The sequence below is a fragment of the Colobus angolensis genome, unplaced genomic scaffold (genome assembly GCF_000951035.1).
Source record: "Colobus angolensis palliatus isolate OR3802 unplaced genomic scaffold, Cang.pa_1.0 Scaffold214, whole genome shotgun sequence".
NCBI classification, from domain to species: Eukaryota; Metazoa; Chordata; class Mammalia; order Primates; family Cercopithecidae; genus Colobus; species Colobus angolensis.
Window position 1 is genome coordinate 1,450,862 of NW_012115311.1, and position 19,404 is coordinate 1,470,265.

The 19,404-nt window shown below is 41.8% G+C and overlaps 1 protein-coding gene and 1 pseudogene across 1 annotated transcript in view; one reads left to right on the top strand and one right to left on the bottom strand.

Annotated features, from left to right (window-relative positions):
- The window catches only part of FOXO1 (forkhead box O1), a 112,414-nt gene that overhangs the window by 34,342 nt on the left and 58,668 nt on the right, over positions 1–19,404 (top strand). The gene's annotated exons all lie outside the window — the stretch shown is intronic.
- Positions 11,816–14,535, bottom strand: LOC105512517 (annotated as a pseudogene).

A 19,404-nucleotide genomic window follows, 5' to 3' on the forward strand; every position in this document is an offset into this window, starting at 1 on the left:
CTGCCTCTGGGGTTCGAGCTATTCTCCTGCCTCAGCCTCCTGAGTAGCTGGGACTACAGGCACATGCCAGCATGCCTGGCTAATTTTTTTGTATTTTTAGTAGAGACGGAGTTTTACCACGTTAGCCAGGATGGTCTCCATCTCCTGACCTCGTGATCCACCTGTCTCGGCCTCCCAAAGTGCTAGGATTACAGGCGCGAGCCACTGTGCCTGGCTGGGTTTTTTTCATTTTTTTGGAGGTAGTGTCCTTATTTTTTAAAAATTTGTGGTAAAATATACATAAAATACACTATCTTAACCATTTTAAAATGTACCGTTCATTAAATACTTTGATTTTGTTGTGCCAAACCATTGTAATCACCATCCATCTTCAAAACTCTTTTCATCTTGCAAAACTGTAACTTTGTGTCCATTCAACAATAACTTCACATTTCCTCCTTCTTCAGGCTTTTGACAGTCACCATTCTACTTTCTGTCTCTAATTTGACTACTTTAGGCCCTTTATGTGAGTGGAATCATATAGTATTTGTCCTTTTGTGACTGGTTTATTTCACTTAGCACAATGTCTTCAAGGTCCATCCATGTTGTAGCTTGTGGCCTATTCTATTCTATGTATATATCACATTTTGTTTATCCATTCATCCCTCAATGGACACCTTTTGGTGTTGTGAATAGTACTGCTGTGAATATGGATGTACAAACGGTGGTGTCCTTTGAAGCAAAAACGTTTTTAATTTTGATGAAGTCCAGTGTATCTATCTTTTTCCTTTTGTCATTTGTGCTTTTGGTGTCATGTGTAATAAGAAACCATTGCCTAATCTGAGATCACAAAGATATATGCCTGTGTTTTCTTCTAAGAGTTTAATGTATTAGTTCTTACATTTAGGTCTTTGATTCTTTTGAGTTAATTTTGGTATATGCCATGAGGTCACAGTCATAGTTTATGGAATGGCGGTGCTAAACTTAAGCTCTAGTTGTTAGTCTGCTTTGGTTATGCTGAAAAGTTGGAGCATAAATGCTTTTCACGGGGATCCCTCTCCACAATGCTGCCACTCCATCACCCTGCGGGACCGTAAGTCCAGCCTCTCTTGGCCCTGAATGATTGAGAACTCTGGAACAAAGACTTTGGCAATAATGTTTTTATATCCATTTCATTTTTCCTCAGTGGTCATAATAGCTCTATTCTTTCTCACTTATCCACCCCACAACATAATTTATGTTAGCTGGAAAATTCCCCCTAACTTCAGTAAGCCTCTTTGGGGCGGGAAAAGCCTCACCTGTGTGGAGGCAGTGCCCCTTGCTTCTTGGTTTCTGAACCACATTCCTGCAGAATGGTACCCTGCAGGAATCTTGGTATTATACCTTAAGGCAACTTCCTTCCCATTTAAGAAATTAAAAATATTTAAACAAAGAAAAATGATAGAGTGGTGTTGGCAAAACTCGTAGTCTTCACAGTATGGCAAGGGAAAAATAGTTTTAGGCTCTTTTTTTAAATTTTTTAAATTTTTTTATTTTTTTATTATACTTTAAGTTCTAGGGTACATGTGCATAGCGTGCAGGTTTGTTACATATGTATACTTGTGCCATGTTGGTGTGCTGTACCCATCAACTCGTCAGCACCCATCAATTCATCATTTATATCAGGTATAACTCCCCAATGCAATCCCTCCCCCCTCCCCCCTCCCCATGATAGGCTCTTTTCCTGTTTGCCAGGACAGTCATTAAGTGACAGGCTTTTCCTGGTTTTTCTTTTTTTTTGAGAAGTCTTGCTCCCTGGCCAGGCTGGAGTGCAGTGGCGCGATCTTGGCTCACCCCAATCTCCACCTCCTGGGTTCAAGCAATTCTCCTGCCCCAACCTCCCAAGTAGCTGGGATTACAGGCGTGTGCCACTGCAGTAGGCTGCATTTTTGTATTTTTAGTGGACACAGGGTTTCACCATGTTGGCCAGGCTGGTCTTCAACTCCTGACCTCAGGTAATCCGCCGCCTCAGCCTCCCAGTGAGCTAGGATTACAGGCGTGAGCTACTGCACCAGGCTGGTTTTTCCATGTTGACAAATGATTTTTGCTTTTCAGTGAGAACAAAAAGAATAACAAAAGCAAACAGCCCCGTACTGTTTAGAAGGATCCCATTGGCTTGCCCTGTGTATAAACTACACCCAGATTTTCTGTATAATCAGAGATTCTCAAGAGTTTCAGTTCCCCTTGCTGTTTAAATTAGCAGGACTTGAATTCCTAGAACAAAATGCCTAGCATTGTGGCGGGACTGGAGTTCCTGGTTTAGCTACTTATATTTTAAACCTCCTTCCCTTATTTTTTGGACATAGAAAAGTAGAAGATATAATACTATCAATTTTTTTTTGAAGTGGTGGGCGTTATTTCGTAAATTAAAAATGTTAGATGTAAAGGTTCTTATCACTTGAGTGCTGAGCACAAGAAAAGCACAAACCAGGCTACTTGTTGTAGGTCCTCTGGTTTCAGAATGATTTATGCTCACTTTACTAGCACATATTCAGTTGCCTTGAACCTTCTCAACTGTAGCTTCCTCTTACAGAACACAGTGCCCCACAAGGAAACTTTGAATCTGTAGTCTCCCCAGGTTTTAGCCGAAGCCCACAACCCACCAAGCATGTGAAGTGAGGGTCACTGGTCTTATGGGTCTTATGTCCATATACAGGTTGAATATTCCTAATCTGAAAATCTAATATCCTAAATGCTCCAAAATCTGAAACTTCTTGAGTGGCAACATGATGCTCAAAGGAAATGCTCAGTGGAGGATTTTGGAGTTTTGGATTAGGGATGCTTAACTGGTAGGCTTAATGCAGATGTTCCAGAATCTGAAAAAATCCCAAGTCCGAAATGCTTCTGGTTCCAAGCATTTTGGATAAGGGATAGTCAGCCTGTACTTGATGTATCTCTAGAGGTTGTGAAATCTTAGGCAGTTCAAAAGTCATGTTGTTTGGCCGGGTGCAGTGGCTCACACCTGTAATCCCAGCACCTTGGAAGGCCGAGGCGGGCAGATCACCTGAGGTTGGGAGTTCGAGACCAGCCTGACCAACATGGAGAAACCCTGTCTCTACTAAAAATACAAAATTAGCTGGGTGTGGTGGTGCATGCCTGTAATCCCAGCTACTCGGGAGGCTGAGGCAGGAGAATAACTTGAACCTGGGAGGTGGAGGTTGCATTGGACCAAGATTGCGCCACTGCACTCCAGCCTGGGCAACAAGAGTAAAGCTCCGTCTCAAAAAAAAAAAAAAAAGTCATGTTGTTTTAACTATTCATTGCCATTTGTTGGTTGAGCCTCTTCAACCATTGTGATCTAATCCTAGTTCAATACATTGTTAAATTCAAGTATTGAGGTCTTAGGATGAATGAGCAAGGCTTTGGGCTGGCACATAAAGGTGGGACACCCACAGGTCCCGATCTTGGGGAGTTTGGGTAAGTATATTTTATTCATGAGATACACTTGTAAAAATATATATGGTAGGCTATAGGTGGTCTCACAGTTTGTCTGTAGTACAGTTACTGCTCAATTCAGGGGAGTGAGAGATGAGTCTGTTTCAGAGCCAGGTGCCTGGGGGGCAACCTGAGAAGGAAGGTTGAGCCTGCAGGGCTTTGGATGTGTGAAGGTAATGATTCCCAATAATGTTTTGTATTATTTCAAAGTACTTCTATACCATTCCTGCCAGGTCTCGTCTGCTTCTGTCAGTAGGTTGGCCATGTCCCCATTTCACGGATGAGGGAACTTGGCTTTGAGCATGTGGCTTGGTGCAACTGAGATTTGGGTTTAGATCGTATGAATCGATTCTACTGTACATTTTCTAGGAAGTGGTAGTAGCATGAACAAAAATGCTGAAGAGGACGGACTCAGCACGGTGAGTTCTTTGGGACTGGGGAGGGGAAGGGTGAAAAGTACAGAAAGGGATGAGGGGATCCTGCAGTGATAAGGTTTGTCCGGACAAGTTGCGAGAGTGCCCGGGAAGACTGAAACCCTCACAGGGGTGTGTGTGTGTGTGTGTGTAAACAGCTCTATTGAGGGATAGCTGATGTATAATCTGCACATATTTAGAATGTACAGTTTGGTAAGTTTTGACGTGTGTATACTTGTGAAACATCACCACACTCGAGAATGAACATTATTCATCACCCTGAAAAGTTTCCTCCTGCCCCCCAGAAGGGCTTTTTAAAAAAAATTTTTTTTTTTTTTTTTTTTTGAGGCGGAGTCTTGCTCTGTCACCCGGGCTGGAGTGCGGTGGCCGGATCTCAGCTCACTACAAGCTCCACCATCCGGGTTTACGCCATTCTCCTGCCTCAGCCTCCGGAGTAGCTGGGACTACAGGCACCCGCCACCTCGCCCGGCTAATTTTTTGTATTTTTAGTAGAGACGGGGTTTCACCGTGTTAGCCAGGATGGTCTCGATCTCCTGACCTCGTGATCCGCCTGTCTCGGCCTCCCAAAGTGCTGGGATTGCAGGCTTGAGCCACCGCGCCCGGCCTAAAAAAATTTTTAGTTTGAAATTTTTTCAAGTAAGTTTGAAGAATAAAAAAACTTTTATGTCCCCATTACCCAGATTCACCAGTTTTTGACATTTTGATAATTTGCTTGCATCCTTTATGTATGTATATATGTATACATGTGTATATGTCTATATAGGTACGTACATTTGTGCACACAGACACGCATGTATTCCCCTGCCAACCCAGTCAAGGGTAGCTTTTATGAGTGGTGCTGCTGTAGTCATTAATGTTTCAATGTGTATTTCCAAAGAACAAGAATAGTCTCTTATGGATCTATAGTACAACCATCACATTCAGGAAAGTTACTGGTTTTTTTTTTGTTGCTGTTGTTTTTTTTTGAGTCTCGCTCTGTTGCCCAAGCTGGAGTGCAATGGCGCGATCTCGGCTCACCACAGCCTCTGCCTCCTGGGTTCAAGTGATTCTCCTGCCTCAGCTTCCTGAGTAGCTGGGATTACAGGCACCTGCCACCACGCCTGACTAATTTTGGTATTTTTAGTAGAGATGGGGTTTCACCATGCTGGCCAGGCTGGTCTCGAACTCCTGACCTTAGGTGACCTGCCCACCTTGGCCTCCCAAAGTGCTGGGATTACAGGCGTGAGCCACTGTGCTTGGCCAGGAAAGTTACTGTTAATGCAATATTTTTTATTTCATGTTCCAGTTTTGTCAGTTTCCTAATAATCTGCTTAATAGCAAGGACATTTTTCTCCTCATACAGAATCCAGTCCAGGGTTGTACAGTACATTTGAGCATTACCTTTCTTGAGTTACCTTTGCTTTGAACATTTCCTCAGCCTTTCTCAGTCTTTCATGCCATTGACACCTTGGAAGAAACCAGATCAACTATTTTTAAAGAGTCCAAGGGTTTTGAGTTTTGAGCCGGTGTGTGAATGTGATCTATCTGGGTTTGGGAAAAGTGAACAGTTATGAGTGAGGTGGATACAGTTGGTGGGGAGGAAGTTGGAGGCAGTGGCCTTGTGCTCTGATTCCCACAGGCTTAGGTTGGTGGAAGCCGTGGTTGGGGGAATTGTTGGTAAAAGTGCTTGGGTAGGGATGGACCTGGAAAAGAAGCAGAGGTGATGGCAGGGTTCTAATGCTTGTGTTCTGGAAAATTAAAGAAATAAAGAGCAGGGAGGATTAAAGATAAAACTGGGAAAGGGCTGTTTTATGTCCAGGAGTTGTTATACATACATTTCTTCTTTCTGCACACTGTGATAGCCCTGAGGGTAACTACTTAGAAAAAAGGTTGTGAAATTTTAGGAGTTTGGGACCCAGTGGCCAGATTGAAATTCAGTGCATGTAGGGCAGTTGTCAATAAAGTCACCCTTGGGTACTTGTTCATAGCTTTAGAAAGAGGAATGTTTGTTCTCCAGCTTTAAGGGATTGCGAGTGTGGTGGACCTAATTTCGGGGAAGTTCATGGGCCAATGTCTTCGCAAGTGAAACTAGGCATCTTTCCCCAATGAGAGAGCATATGGAGACATTCACTTTAAGGATGGGTTTTGAAAGGGGAGGTATTGGTAGAACTTACCAACTTTGTTATGTTGCCTAGTTATCATTTCTGTAGGTGTGTAACAGTTTATCAAGTGCAGGGAGTTACCTCTGAATCTTCTATATAAGAAAGAAAATTTAGGCATGTTTAGTAACATGTAGTGACCTCTGGGATGCAAAATGCATTTATACTTTCTTTTACTAAGTCTGAATAGAGAACATTTCAGTGTGGGACTTGAGTTGTCTCACCAGTAGTACAGCTTTAAAAGTCATTAGGCTTTCAGTGTTGTAAACTGTTTATCACTTATATTAAAACATCACAACCGCCTGAGACCAGTGCTCGCTCTTGGTTGCTTTGTCAGGAGACTTGCGAATATTGAATCCTTTAAAGTTTTTACATGTTTTGAGAAGTGGAATTAGTTAAAAATATATCCTATTATCAGAATGTCTGCTGGCTAGGATTTGTTATTCTGTTGTTCTATTTAAATAGAATATGTCATCTATTAGATGTTTTCTTAAATAGCCTTAGGTTTTAAATAAAAAGTAAGGCTGGGCATGGTGGTTTAACCTGTAATCCCAGCACTTTGGGAGGCTGAGGTGGGGGATTGGCTTGATCCCAGGAGTTCATGACCAGCCTGGGCAACAGAGCAAGAACTTGACTCAAAAAATAAATAAAATAAGATAAGGTAAAATAAAAGGTAGTGAAGACAAAGATATAATTTAAAACTCTTGCTTCAATTTGAGAATCTATAAAGTAGGATTGATAAACTGTACTGCCTTGGATTGCTTTTGAAAATGTATGTGCCAGGGCCTGCTTTCACATGGTAAGAGGAAAGTCATTACCTATCGTATGCCATGTTTTTCTTTAACTTATACCTACAGTATTTTAGAGTACTTATTGCCTTATGTAAAATTATAAGATCATATAATCACATTCCCCCCTGTGGAAAATTAAACTGTTTTTTTTTTTTTTTAAGTGAAAGCAGCTTATTAAAATGAGGGAACATAGAATGGCTACTCCAAAGGCAGAGCAACCTAGACTCTCTTTGTAATTGAGTCTAAGCTAATGGAGAATGGATGATTGTTTAAAAAACTCTGTTTTATAGCAGAATTTTCTACCGGGCCACACACGAATTTTCTGCTCTTGCTGTCTTGAGTGTTAACAGTGGGAAATTGTGGACACTTACACTGAGCAGTACTAAGAATTTGCTGGATTTGCTGAAAAGTAATCCATCAGCATTGGAAACCATAAGCAGTAAAAAATTGTTGATACCCATATTTATTTTTATTTTCTTTAGGTGGAGAAAGAGACCTTTGAGTTAAGAGTTTTTGGATGATGAATTTAGTACTTAATCATTAGTACATTTGTGCATGTCATATTCTAGGTCAAAATAAATTATCAACATGCCACATTTGTGGTAGTTAGATAATGCTTTTATTTCCTCTTTTTTCCCCACTTTGAATCCAGATTAACATAACATGTTAATTTGTGTTTTTCTTAACTCAGTGTGGTAATTCCATTGCATTAAAGCTTTAAGCACTTTCGTCTTCACTAATAATCCACTTAATCTCTCACAGTAAAAAGTACTTTCATTTGTACTGACTTACATTTATCCAGTCAAAACTTTATATATTACTAGACTTTTTGTTACTTTTACTTAGCATCCAAAACCATGTTTTATGATTGATTCGTAAAGAGCTATAGAAAACAGATTTTAATATTGCAATGTATATTGTTAAATTTTCTATCTAATGGATTGCCAGAAATATTCTGTTATATACATAAAAAACTGTATGCATAATTCCTAGTGAGATAGTTATTTTCAGTACTCGAAATACTCTCATTGAAAATTGTAATTCTGTGTTCCATTACATGCTTACCAAAAATGATTCCAGGTTGAGGGAGTGGTTGATTCCATATACTCTCAAAATTTCCAGAAAAATAATTTGAGTGGACTTGATAAACTTTAAAAAGTATTAAATTCCTACACAGTATCATCTGTCACCTCCCTCCGCCAAGTTGCCTGCCTAGCCACCATTTAATTTATGATGAGATGAGTACTCTGGCCCTGGGGTTCCCATCCCACCCCCTTTAGTCAGAGTGCTGTTCTTATCATATGGTATGAATCAGAACTGACCACTTACAATGCATGTTATAAGTGATTGGGTAAGATAGGCAAGCACAATTTTTAAATATTATAAAGCAAAGCATTGCTGCAATTTCTGGGTAAGTTTTCATGAAACTCATGTAGTACCATATGTCTCTTTGCTCTTAGGAATGTTTTGAGTGATTTTTTTTTTTTTTAAAGCAGTATTAGTTTTTAACAGCTTTGGTTACATTCCTGGCCTGTTTTCTGTTGGTGGTACTATCAGGCTATGATATGATAATAGTCCCCAGGTGCATAAAATCTTAGAATTGGGACTAGGCCACATATCTCCTTTTGGCTTCTTCTGCAGAGGGTCCCCTAGGCTTTGTTTATCTCCAGAGATTAGGAGTCTTTTATTTCATATTTTTATTTATTGAGAGAGTCTCACACTGTCACCCAGGCTGAAGAGCAGTGGTTTGATCACAGCTCATTACAGCCTCAAACTCCTGGGCTCAAGCCATCCTCCAACCTCAGCTTCCCAAGTACCTGGGACTACAGGTGTGCGCCACCATGCCTGGCTAATTTAAAAAAAAAAAAAAATTTTTTTTTTAAAGTGATGGTGTCTCACTTTGTTGCCCAGGCTGGTCTCAGACTCTTCCTGCCTCAGCTTTCCAAAGTGTTGAGATTACAGGCATGAGCCACCATGCCTGGCCTGGGGAACTTCTTGACCATGGTCCCCGGAACTGGACCCCTTTCTTATTATGGGATGCACTCTAATTTATCAATGTCCTCCTTAAAGTGTGTTAATAAATAATTCATCTAGTTCTCTAGATATAGTGTGGCCAGTTCTGAGTGTAGTGAGACTTTTATTTCCTGTGATCTGGAAATTGTACATTTATTAGTACAACCTAAGACTACCACACCTTTTTGTCACTTACAGTGGTTCATATGACACAGCAAACATTTCTGTGCCTGCCTCCAAACACATTTCCCCGTTAAAAAGAAAACTATTGAACTTCCAATTTTATGTTGATTTTTAAACCCAGCATTCTAACTTGTCAGTAGAATTTAATTCTGTTGTTGATTTTATTGCTTATTTTATTTCTTCTTGTTGGCAGGTTTACCGATCTGTCTTCTGGGTTGTCATGTGATACACACAGATGTAAATGCAGAGGAAAAAAGTTGATTTTCATAATAGTCAGCAACAGTAATAACTAATGCCCCACGTGGTCCCCCGTGTCACTTTTGAAAAAAAAAAAAAAAAGCCTTTGTTCATAGAGCAGCCTAACTAAGGGATAAATGTTTTATGGCCTGGAGAGAAATACATCTCAATATAATGGCTGTGTTATTTTTTAGAAGCCAAGTTTGTTTTTCTTTCCCCTTTAACTGTATTTCATTTTTTTTTAAAACATTCCCATTGGAAAACTTAGAGAAAGGTGAGTAAATGCAAATCAGGTGGTTTTGTTTTGATTTATTCGTACCTTTGATAAAAGGAATTGATTCTGCTGAGAATTTGACTGTTTAAGTGTATTGCCATGGCAGACTTGCTGCCATAAAATGATTGGCATGGGCTTAAACCTTTGAATCACACCCTGGAAGCAGATAATACTTTAAGAAATCTCGGCCGGGCGCGGTGGCTCAAGCCTGTAATCCCAGCACTTTGGGAGGCCGAGACGGGCGGATCACGAGGTCAGGAGATCGAGACCATCCTGGCTAACACGGTGAAACCCCGTCTCTATCAAAAAAATACAAAAAACTAGTCGGGCGCGGTGGCGGGCGCCTGTAGTCCCAGCTACTCCGGAAGCTGAGGCGGGAGAATGGCGTAAACCCGGGAGGCGGAGCTTGCAGTGAGCTGAGCTGAGATCCGGCCACTGCACTCCAGCCTGGGCGACAGAGCGAGACTCCGTCTCAAAAAAAAAAAAAAAAAGAAATCTCTGGTCTGGAATTGTTTCTTATAGAGCAGGACTCTATTCTTCTTCCATGCTTACTTATAGTGATCCTTAGGGAATGGGCAAAATAGTAACTTTGGAAAATAATTTTTAGGTGATTGGAATCTGAGGAATAATGATAAAAAATAGTTTAACTTTGAAAAACCATGTTATGCCAGCCATAGAGCCGTGTGCTTTCTGTGTACTATCTCATCACAGGCTCAGGTAATGGTGGAATTATGTCGAGCAGGCAGGAGGCTTGGTGATTTTTGTTTGGATTTTCTTTGGCTTGGGAAAGACAGATTTGCCTTTTGCCAGAAAAGAAATTCCTTCAGTGAGCTAGCACTTCAAAGTTGATGTCTCAGAATGTGGTGGAGATGCAGCCAGTTCACCTGAAGGTAGTGGTGGTGGTTAAATAAACACTCCCTCTATAAGTCTAGCTTTTCCTACAGTTACGAAATTTGAGATTTTTTTGTTTGTTTTAATGTTTATTGGTAGAAATAGATCATCAGTGCATTCTTTGTGTTTATATAAACTGCATTTTCTTAAAGGTTTTTGTTTTCATTGGAGATTTTTAGCCTCCAAGTGAACTTAACATATTATCTATGCAATTGATTCTTTATAGACTTTTTTTTAGATTTTAAAACTAAATTTGAGAAACTATGCATATTGTATACCTTATTTAGTAATCCAAAGAATTGTTTGCGCTTTCAAAAAAGTTACAAAAAGGCTGAACACAAGTTAAATAACCTGTATGTCCTAAATTTTCCATTACTGAATAGATACTTGTTCAGTGTTATATATTGCTTTCTTTCTAATAAGTCAGATTGTCAGAGATGCTTCAGTAAATTATCTCTATATTAAAATGATATCTGAATCCCCTTTCTCTCTGAGATGATCTTGCCAGTATTAAACATTGTGCCATATGCAGTATTAGCCGAAAAGCTTAAATAAGAACCAAACTTGTAGACTGAATCTTTTTTTTTTTTTTTTGAGACGGAGTCTCGCTCTGTCGCCCAGGCTGGAGTGCAGTGGCCGGATCTCGGCTCACTGCAAGCTCCGCCTCCCGGGTTTACACCATTCTCCTGCCTCAGCCTCCCAAGTAGCTAGGACTACAGGCGCCCGCCACCTCGCCTGGCTAGTTTTTTTGCATTTTTTAGTAGAGACGGGGTTTCACCGTGTTAGCCAGGATGGTCTCGATCTCCTGACCTCGTGATCCGCCCGTCTCGGCCTCCCAAAGTGCTGGGATTACAGGCTTGAGCCACCGTGCCCGGCCTAGACTGAATCTTTTAACCTTAAAATTATATACCTATATATGCATATATGGTATACTATATATTAAATTTAACATTTCAAGTAACGTATGTATAGCAAACATTCAGCCAAATACTCTTTCACGAAATGGTATTATTCTTAAAAAGTTAATGAAAAGCTTATTTAGATAGAAATGTCTAGACACAAATACTAAGCCTGTGAAACTTGAAAGTAAAGTCTGCTGTGCTATTAAGAAAAAGAAGATTGGTTTTTAACCTATTGAATTGTGCAGAGACAAAAGTGCTTAGCATGACAAAATTACCAAAATAAAAACATTGTAGATGTTATTTGGTTCTAGCAATGTTAATTATTTTGTGTTTCTGGATAATTTAACATTTATATTTTTAAATTTTATATAAATTTCCTCTTTATAGCAAGTTTTAAAAAGCACACAAAAATAGTTCCAACTATATATAATAGGTTATTTTTCATCCTAGTTAGCTCATCACAAGTAACTAAGCAAAACAATGCCTGCACATTCAGTTCTACTAAAATACAGTATTTGAGTAGATCCCATCACTTTACCCATTGTTTGCTATGTTGGACCCTAAAACAGGCTGCTGACAGATCGGACAAGTGAAATTCTCGGAGAGCCATCGGTCAGTACAATGAATATGAAATTCATGCATGCAAAGTAATTGCCTGAGCTTGTTTCCAGTTATGTAGTCACTGATAACAAGCACTATGGATTTTACCTAGTTCACTATCAATACTGTTATGCTCTAGCACCGGGTGGAAAGATTATCAGTCTGCTCTTTGGTTCAATCATATATTCGGGCAGGCGTGATGGCTCTTGCCTGTAATCCTAGCACCTTGGGAGACTGAGGCGGGTGGATCACCTGAGGTCAGGAGTTCAAGACCAGCCTGGCCAACATGGTGAAACCCCATCTCTACTAAAATACAAAAATTAGCCAGGCATGATGGCGGGTTCCTGTAATCCCAGCTACTAGGGAGGCTGAGGTGGGAGAATAGCTTGAATCCGGGAGACAGTGATTGCAGTGAGTCGAGATCGTACCACCGCACTCCAGCCTGGGTGGCTGAGCGAGACTCACATCTCTAAAAAACAACAACAACAAAAAAGAGAGAGCAAGGGGAAGAATAGGTAGTGTTCCAGTTTGACTAAATCATTTGAATTTTGCAACTACGTGCTACCCCTATTGTCACTGTTTCAGGTATGAGGCTGAGTGGTCTCATTTACACCATGCATTTCAGTGCTATCTCCTTGGGCCTGCCTGTCTTGAGAGGAACCTTCCCTGTGCTGGCTGCTGTCTAGCTGTACCTAAGTTACTCAGTTCTGAGTGCATCTCTGGTAAATGCTGACCGTTTCTCTGAAGCTCTGACTTGGAGAACCAGAGCTTCTCTCTAATGGTTGAGCCCTCCATTAGAGTACTGGGTTCTCCAGACCCAGTCATAATCTGCCTTAAAATTGACCAAAGAGCCACTGATGATGGCTCAACAAGCTCATTCTCAGAAATCCTAGGAAGAATTCTGGTACTAACATAGGTTTGAATACATGACCGCTCTAAACAAGAAGTGATTTGGCAGAAGCCCCCATTATTGCTTTGAATAATGACTGTATTTTTTGTTAGCCCTACTCTGGATGAGTTCTGTCTGCAATACTATCCCGATCTCTGTTTTCTCCAGGATGGAGCCTTCTCACTTGAAGGTCCAGTGTGATTGTTGATGTTGTGGTACGGCAGTTGAGGATCTGCTGGATTCTTCTTCTTCTACTGTTATTCTTGACACAAGTCTTGAATTAGAGAATGGGGTATATGCGGTACCTCTGTGTTCTCTATCTTGCCCTAAAAAGACTTGAGTTATACCTCTCCTCCTAACAGATCTTCTAGTGGTTTGCTGGTATTGGTCTACTTTCCCTTTGTGAATTATGATAAACAGTGCCACTCTGTCTCTTGAACTGGTGAACGACTTTGGCTACTGAAGGTAGATCTTATTGGTCTTAATCTTTGGTTTGTATTTCTCACTGTAACATTACCTCTAGCTTCATTTTCCTAAACATGTGCTGCTTTAAACCGTTGCGCCTCCCTTTGCCTGAGTTTGCTACCACCTGACTGGTTTGTATGACTACTGAAATTAGTGTGTGAAGCACTAGCTCTAGGAATGCCAGCTGATCCCCCAATTCCAGTTCTTAATCTTCCCAATGTTGAGAAAGACCCTTCAGCTGAATTTTTCCCCCTTGAAGCAAGACTAGTCCTTAGAACGTTGGAACTACCACCATTGAAATTCACTGAAATTTGGCTTCTTGTTCGCTGAGCCACAGGACTAGTTGACCTTTGTTGCCTATTTGTAGTATATGTTACTATCTGAAAGTGGAATGTTTGTATAATCTCCATGAATTTCAAATCCTTTATTTTCTTGATTTATGTGGATTTCTAGACTAAACTGAAACTCTCCACTGTTCGAGTTTGTTTGACTCATAGCTCTCCAATTTTGATTCTCATTTTGTCCACTTCGAGTTGCATTTCCTGTGCCCCGAAAGGTGTTCAACTATTCTGGAAGAGAATATTCATTTGAACTTTCTCTGGGGACTTCTGAGTCTCTGTAATTTGTTCCTTTTATTTTATTTTATTTTTTTGAGACCGAGTTTCACTCTTGTTGCCTACGCTGGAGTGCAATGGCACGATCTTGGCTCACTGCAAACTCCACCTCCCAGATTCAAGTGATTCTCCTGCCTCAGCCTCCCGAGTAGCTGGGATTACAGGCATGCACCACCTACACCCAACTAAATTTTTATATCTGTTTAGTAGAGATGGGGTTTCACCATGTTGGCCAGGCAGGTCTTGAACTCCTGACCTCGTGATCCACCCACCTCAGCCTCCCAAAGTGCTGGGATTACAGGCGTGAAACACCACGCCCAGCCAATTTGTGCCATTTCTCAAGTCAGGCTGAGATGCTAGTTGTTTGTTGACCCCATCTAACCGCTGTTGCAGTTCTTCTGGTAATTCTCCGGGGGAGCCTAAAAGATTATGGTCTCTCATAAGCCGATAATCTTCTTCGTTGAGTTATTTAATAAACTGCTAATAGGCCTCTTCTCTTTGGAGACGCTCTTGCTGCCATCTTCTCCTATTTTCACAATGATTACAGTCTTGAGATAAGGTTTCTTCACCACCACCATCTGATCTAGATCTAGACTGATTCACCCTGAGATTCCTGGCTTTCTTATTTTCCTTTCAACATTCTTTTAACATATGCCATAGTATCCATCCTTCAATTGTTTGTGCCTTTTTTGAGAGCTGCCCATCTCTTCCCAACTCAAATCCATGCCTATTGGTCTTCAGGGTTCTTAGTTTTAACTACTGTACTGTTCTTGGTTTCATAACTCTGCTGTTCAGTAAAATAACAATTATTGTCCTCTCTGCCCTCATCACTCGACTTAGCCAAATCATCCACCAGAATACAATCCTGTTCTGTGGAACAGCTCTTGGGAGCTTGGAAGAAGAAAGTTGAGTGGGTATTTTAGTATGAATTGGTAGTATTCCACATGTACATCTAAAGTTTTCAGGGCCAGGTGTCATGGCTCATGCCTGTAATCCCAGCTCTTGGAGGGGAGCGTAGGGTGAGATGGGCGGATCTCTTGAGTCCAGGAGTTTGAAACCAGCCTGGGTAACATGGTGAAACCCCTTTGCTACAAAAATTAGCAGGATGTGTAGCATATGCCTGTTGTCCCAGCTACTCTGGAGGCTGAGGTGGGAGGATCACTTGAGCCTGGGAGGCGGGGTTGCAGTGAGCCGAGATTGCGCCACTGCACTCCAGCCTGGGTGACAGAGCCAGGACCGTGCCTTTAAAAAATAAATAAATAAATAAATAAATAAATAAATAAATAGGCCAGGCGCGGTGGCTCACAGCTGTAATCCCAGCACTTTGGGAGGCCGAGGCGGGCAGATCACGAGGTCAGGAGATCGAGACCATCCTGGCTAACACGGTGAAACCCCGTCTCTACTAAAAATACAAAAAACTAGCTGGACGTGGCGGCGGGCGCCTGTAGTCCCAGCTACTCGGGAGGCTGAGGCAGGAGAATGGTGTGAACCCAGGAGGTGGAGCTTGCAGTGAGCCGAGATCGCACCACTGCCCTCCAGCCTGGGCAACAGAGCAAGACTCCGTCTCAAAAAAAAAATAAATAAATAAATAAATAAAAATAAAAAATAAAAGTTTTCAGGTCTTGCACTACTCTAGAAGAAATATCTAGAAAGGCAGATGATGTGATTTTGGCAAGCGTGTCACCTGTTGATTTCTATTTTGCCAGTGAATACATCAGGCCTGAGGTATGTGTGAGATCTGGACTTATCCATTTCTTGTTTCTGATCACCTGAGGCTTGCACTTTGGAGCTTTTCCTTGTTTTCAGAGAATTTCCAGTGTGGTACATCTCATTTGTTGTATTACAAACAACATACAGAACACTTAATGCTTTCATTGGTTAGGAATCTCTGAAATTAAAAAGGAAATACCATGTTAGTTTTTGCCTTCTTATTTATTGTTCAACATTGTTACTTAAATCTTTTTCCCTATTTTCAGGTCATGTCCGCCTCCCGCCCCCCACCATGTTTGGTATTCTTTCTATCCACCTGTTCCTTCACCCAAATATAGTTAGGAGAGAGGAGTGCTGACCTATTAAGGCTTGTGTACTGTGGCTCTGTGTCTCTATTAGATGAGACTGAGTTCTTTTTCTGGCTGCTAGATGCTGGGGACATATTACCTGGTCACAAGAATGTGAGTTCTGATGATTTCCCACCCTTCTCTCTTTTAATGGTAAACATTGTTAGTAACTTTTCAACTTTCTTTCTTTTTTTTTTTTGAGACGGAGTTTTGCTCTTGTTGCCCAGGCTGGAGTGCAATGGCCCGATCTTAGCTCATCGCGACCTACGCCTCCCCAGTTCAAGCGATTCTCCTGCCTCAGCCTCCCGAGTAGCTGGGATTACAGGCATGTGCCACCACATCCAGCTAATTTTGTATTTTTAGTAGAGACAGGGCTTCTCCATGTTGGTCAGGCTAGTCTCAAACTCCTGACCTCAGGTGATCTGCCCGCCTCGGCCTCCCAGAGTGCTGGGATTACAGGCGTGAGTCACCCTGCCCGGCCTTTCACCTTTATTATTGGTCAGAGATAGATTGTTCCCTAAACCGTCATTTCTCTGTTATCCCATTAGAAATTTATGCAGAAATTAATACTTTCGTATCATATTTTAAAATATCTGTTCAGTTATTTCTATTTCGAGTGACTTGTATCCAGCAGGGCGGGTGTGGGGAGATTTTGTTTGTATTCGCTTGTTAGCATAAAGATGCTAAAGCATGAGGGCTATCCATTGAAAAAGGAGCCCCAGGAAGCTCACAGGAGGTGAGTTGCAATAGAGCGTTGTTTCCTGGTTCCTTGCTCCTTTCTCCATCTGTCCCTTTTGCTCTGGCTCCCAATCTAGACTGCCAGGTAGTGCCAGTTTTTCTTTTCATTCCTTGGTCTGCTTCAGGATTTACTTTTATTGTGCTGCCTTCCCTTCACACCCCTTGCACGCAGCCTCACGGATCAACTCCGTCCTAAGTAGAGAAACACAGCTTCGTCTCCCTCTTGTATTTCCGTCTTGTTCTGCCCTATAGTAGCTCCTGATACCTCCAGCATAAATACAATTGCTCATCATGGCCTTTTCAGGTCATTCCTGCTGCTGCTTCTTGTGAGTGTACCAATAGACTTCTCCTCCTTCTCCACATGCGTTTGGCCCTCCACGGTCCCTCTTCTTCAAACCTTTTTCCTGTCTGCTTCATTAGATGAGCATCGTCTCATCCTTCAGACTCATTTCCTTTACAGAACTTTTCAGAATACCTGGTTTAGTTCTTGTCTTTTTAATTTTTTCTCTCTCCTTCATACATCTTTAAACATTAGTCCCTTTGCAGCGTTCTCTGACTTAATTTTCTGTTGTGTGCCAAGGCATTCAATGTTCTTTTTTTGTGTTTTAATTTTTTTTTTCACTTAAAAACAAAACCCTCCTTACTATCATTCCCAGATATTCTTGTCTCAGCTAAAGATACTTGTTTTTCATTTTGAGTAAATATTCCAAGTAACTAAAGCTCTTTCAAATTTAGGAAGAAGGTGTTTTTCCTTTCCCTTCCTATCCCACGTACGGTTTATCAGCAGTGCTGGCATCTTTATCTTCAAAATATATCCAAGTTCCTTTACTTCTTACCCCTTCCACTTCTGTGTCTGGTTCAAGCCCCTGTAGTTTCTCTGCAGGTTGGTTGCTCTGTCTCCTAACTGCTTTTCCTGCTTCTGCCCTTTCTTTTGCAGCCTATACTCAGCAAGGCCAGATGGATCCTCTGCTCCAAACTTCCTCTGGCTGCCTACCTCCCTCAGCCTGAAAGCTGAGGTTCCCGCAGCAGCCTGCAAGCCTCTCTGTTATAGCCCAGCCCTCCTGACCTCATTTTCCTCTCTTTCATGTCTCTCTGGTCACTTGGCCTCCTTTCATGCCATGCATCCTTCTGCCTCAGGGCTTTATCAATATCCCTTGCCTCTCTTTGGAACACTGTTCCCCAGGTGTCTGCCTGGCTACTTCCTTCACCTCTCCTCACTCACTCAGATGTCACCTTTTCAAAGCAATCTTCCTTGACCTCATTGTTGATAATCACAGCCTCCCCGCATGCCCGGTATATGCCATGCACCATCCCCTCTGCTCTGACTGACTGTCTGTCTGTCTGTCTGTCTATCTATCTATCTATCTATCTATCTAATTTATCTATCAATGTACGTATGTATGACGGAGTCTCACTCTGTCACCCAGGCTAGAGTGCGGTGGTGCGATCTTGGCTCACTGCAACCTTCCCCTCCTGGGTTCAAGCGGTTCTCCTGCCTCAGCTTCCTGAGTAGCTGGGATTACAGGTGCGCACCACCATGCCTGGCTAAATTGTATTTTTAGTAGAGATGGGGTTTCACCATATTGGCCAGTCTGGTCTCCAACTCCTGACCTCAGGTGATCCACCTGCCTCGGCCTCCCAAAGTGCTAGGATTACAGGCGTGAGCCACTGTGCCTGGCCCCGTCTGCTTTATTCCTTGTAGCACTTGTTGCCACCTACCCCCAGTGTGTATTCTTGTCCATCTCCCCCACCATAGAGCACAGGCTCCACAAGGACAAGCATCCTCTGTTTTGTTCATTCTTTTGAACCCACATGGTAGTAGGTGCTCAGCAGTTGTTTGCTGCATGAATGTGCTTTTTATCTACCTTTGCATTCACTGTGTGCTTTTCTGCCTTACTGGAGTGATGGGAGTGATCATTGGGATCTTCTGGTTTTTTGCTTATCACCTATGCCATGTCTTCTGGAGCTTGGCAAAGACCTTCTCTTACTATGTACATTGCTTTGCCTCCTAGCTACTTCAGCATGGTTTTCAAGCTAGGAAGGAGTGAGCCTTTCAGGAGAAGCTTTATAACAAAGTGTGTTAAATAACTGGCCTTATTTTATACACAGTTTAAATCCAGCCAGGCCCTGGATGAGGATTTGGGAGGATCTCTGTGCTCTGTAGTTCTGTGGATTAGCACTTGGCTTACATTGTTTGCTTTTAGCCCTGACTTTCTGGTTCACGTTTGTTTAAATAATCTTGAGTGTTTCAGAGGCTGAGGTGGTTGGAAGGTTGGCCAGGAGATAAGGGGAGCATCGCTATCCTTGTGCTTTCTTCTCTGCAGGGCCAAGAGATCTTCCACTGTCTGTGCAGTGTGAGAAAGTTGCTAGCGTTGTTCTCAGTAACAAAATCTTCTATGTGAAGGTTTGCTGTCCTCTCAGTTTCTTAGTTTCCTCAAAATGAAACGTCTTTGACCATATTTTCAGGCTGCTTACAACTCCAGTGACCTTGAGTCCTGTAGGTCCCTCTTGCTGAGTAGAAAATTCAGATGAATTAAATTGTGTTGCAGAATCACGCTTTGAAAAGAGGTCCTAATGCCTGCAGTGTTCTTGACTTTCTGAAGAGGACTGAGCTCATGGTCAGCATGTTTCCTGGTGGTTAAACATATCTAGCTTTAAATTTTCCAGCTTCTAGAGGAGATGAAGACGATGAGAAGCAAGGACACAGCAAACTGTTTGGCTTTTA